Below are 3,570 nucleotides of genomic sequence, written 5' to 3'. Positions count from 1 at the left end.
GCGCTGTCGCCACTGTCAAGCTACAAGGAACCAGGTAATAATATTTCCTCCCGCCGCTGTCAAAATAAAGCACATCCGGTGAGGATCTGCATAGCAGCTTAAACATGCGTCATATCAGGGGTACAAGACACAGCAGGATATCACGACATATATACTTGACATTTACTTTGCTTTTTGAACCCCTGTTTCTCTTGTAGGTGTACTTCAAAATGCAAAAAAAAAAGTTTATATTTTGAGGCAACGCAAATAACAGCAAAGTGGAAAAGAAAGTTTAAAGGTTTTTTTTTAATTCCTTAAAATGACAACATAGCTTTTTGTCATTTACAAACATTCAGACTCTTCAGAAAGTCTCTATATGTGTATGAAAATGAGCTTCCTGTCAGCAAACAGTAGGCAAGACTGTCAGGACTGACATTCACAAAAGAACAATGATCTGCATCTATTATAGAACACAGCAGGAAGCTGTGCTTCAAGAACAGGGGTGAGTCTTTCAAAATAAAATACAGAGCACTTTTCTACTCCCCTTGAGGACTCAAAGTACTTTATACAATATATCTAATTTGAAAAAGTTATGTTTTGTCTAAGTACTTTCTAACTAACGTTGCCAGTCCAAGGAACTTCTCCAACAAATCATTTTAGCATGCAGACTGAAGCAGCCAGGACTCAAACCACCAACCTGCTGATCAGATGGCCTAACGTCCTGAACCACAACAACTCCTGGTCAACCAAGCCATTCCGGTCTACTACCTCTGACATTGAGGAGACCCACTTTGAAAGAGCTATGTCCACATTGTGTTAACTGAGTCCTCCTAACTCAAAACATCAGTATGGCTTTGTAACGTGCAGTAAACAGCTCTGATGTGCGCTACAATAACTGGCAATACATGGCCAAAAGGAGCCTTCAGAGGAATCACAACTCAATCATATTTACTGCCATATTTTCATAAAAGCAGGAAGGACCAACAGTTTGAAAGGAAGGGAAACATAGTTTGAGAAGCAACCACAACACCAAACAGAGAAGACTGGATTACAACAAACACAGAGGAGATGGGACTCTTTCTTCTGCTAACAATGCCGTTATTTCACCGTCTCTTATCCACTGTATACAATATCCTGCTTTATTAAAATCACAGGTCCACTTTAAAACAGCGCAGCTTTGAAGATGCTCTGTTCTAAACTGGACCTGCATATGCTGACAGATATTTCTGTTGTCTATTTCATACTTGTCTGTTTTTATTTTAAATGGTAAATAGTAAGCAGGGTTTTTTTGTTCTTTTTTGTAATTTCAGTAACTGCAAGTAATAAGTAAATATATAAGTAAATATATAAGTAAATATATATATATAAAAAACACCCAGCACGCCCCTGCGGGCGGTTTATCCTTCAAGCTCGGGTCCTCTACCAGAGGCCTGGGAGCTTGAGGGTCCTGCGCAGTATCTTAGCTGTTCCCAGGACTGCGCTCTTCTGGACAGAGATCTCCGATGTTATTCCCGGGATCTGCTGGAGCCACTCGCCTATCTTGGGAGTCACCGCACCTAGTGCTCCGATTACCACGGGGACCACCGTTACCTTCACCCTCCACATCCTCTCGAGCTCTTCTCTGAGCCCTTGGTATTTCTCCAGCTTCTCGTGTTCCTTCTTCCTGATATTGCTGTCATTCGGAACCGCTACATCGATCACTACGGCCGTCTTCTTCTGTTTGTCTACCACCACTATGTCCGGTTGGTTAGCCACCACCATTTTGTCCGTCTGTATCTGGAAGTCCCACAGGATCTTAGCTCGGTCATTCTCCACCACCCTTGGGGGCATCTCCCATTTTGACCTCGGGACTTCCAGGTTATACTCGGCACAGATGTTCCTGTACACTATGCCGGCCACTTGGTTATGGCGTTCCATGTATGCCTTGCCTGCTAGCATCTTGCACCCTGCTGTTATGTGCTGGATTGTCTCTGGGGCATCTTTACACAGCCTGCACCTGGGGTCTTGCCTGGTGTGATAGACCCCAGCCTCTATGGATCTTGTACTCAGAGCTTGTTCTTGTGCTGCCATGATTAGTGCCTCTGTGCTGTCTTTCAGTCCAGCTTTGTCCAGCCACTGGTAGGATTTCTGGATATCAGCCACCTCCTCTATCTGCCGGTGGTACATACCGTGCAGGGGCCTGTCCTTCCATGATGGTTCCTCGTCTCCCTCCTCTTTCTTGGGTTTCTGCTGCCTGAGGTATTCACTGAGCACTCGGTCAGTTGGGGCCATCTTCCCAATGTATTCTTGGATGTTCGTTGTCTCATCCTGGACTGTGGTGCTGACACTCACCAGTCCCCGGCCCCCTTCCTTCCGCTTAGCGTACAGCCTCAGGGTGCTGGACTTGGGGTGAAACCCTCCATGAATAGGATATATATATATATATATATATATATATATATATATATATATATATATATAAGAATCATTTTTACAGCTTTTCCATCCATTCATAGTACACCAAAGAAATGAAGCAACAGAGAAAACGAACAAATGTGCCCTTTTCTTCTTTTTAATTGGCTATAAATATTTGGGTTTTTGGGGGGGGGGGGGGTTCGCCTGTCCCGTTTGGTTCTTTTGTCATCAGAATTATTGTCTAAAGGCAAAGAAAGATGCCCAACGGATTTACTTTACCAAATGGACCATCCCAGCCTTGCCGTATTGGTCTATTTGATTCACCTTTTATTGTTTATTTTATTTTATTTTCACTTGCTAAATATGGGACAGACATGACTGGGGAAAAGAAAAGGGAGAAAGAAAGAGGGAAAGGAAAACAGCGGCGAATAAGAAAGTGATAAAGGGCAAAAAAACCAAACAACAAACAAAACAAACAGACAAAAAATACATATATTAATCACCTGGATCACCTGTTGACAAAGAAAAAAGAGAAAACGAGCAAAGAAAAAAAAGAGCAACATAATAAACAACATCACGATGATCTATGAGAATATAACAGTAAATACTAAATGTTAAACATTATTGTGCAGCACGTAAGATCGACAGCGCACAGTGTGCTTTGAGGTAGGAGCCAAAAAGGGTGTAGTTTGTGTGTGTGAGCACCCGTGTGTACACCTGTGAGCATGAGCACGCTTGTATTTAAAAGGTTCCTTCATGTAATGATCTGCTAGAGGGTGTGGGGAGCCACAGCCCCGTCCTCCAGGGCATGAAGCAGGTATGGAGGAGATCAAGACTCCAGACATCCAGAGGCCCTCAGAGCACCAGAGACCAAGGAAGACCAACAGAGGGGCAGCTGTGCCACTGTCCCAGAAAGAGCTGAGGAGAGCCCCAGATGAGGGTTCACCCAGCAGCCGCGAAGCAGAAGCCAGGGGGGGTTGCAGTGACGCGCCCGTGAGCTCTGCCAGCAGCCAGCTGTGCCTGAGTGACCAAGCCCCAGGCCGAGGGTACCCCACCCCCGAAGGGGCCCGAGCGAGCCCCAGGCTCCAGGCCCTGACAAGCAGCAACCAGGAGTGAGCCGGTGCGTACCTGGACGCCCATTCCCGGACACAAAGAACCACCCATGTCTGAGGGTGTCTGCCACTGGCAGGGGAGTGG

Source organism: Rhamphochromis longiceps, linkage group LG6 (genome assembly GCF_057381845.1).
Source record: "Rhamphochromis longiceps isolate RC_006_pf linkage group LG6, R_longiceps_female_GT1.1, whole genome shotgun sequence".
Lineage (NCBI taxonomy): Eukaryota > Metazoa > Chordata > Actinopteri > Cichliformes > Cichlidae > Rhamphochromis > Rhamphochromis longiceps.
Note: the sequence above shows the minus strand (reverse complement) of the source record.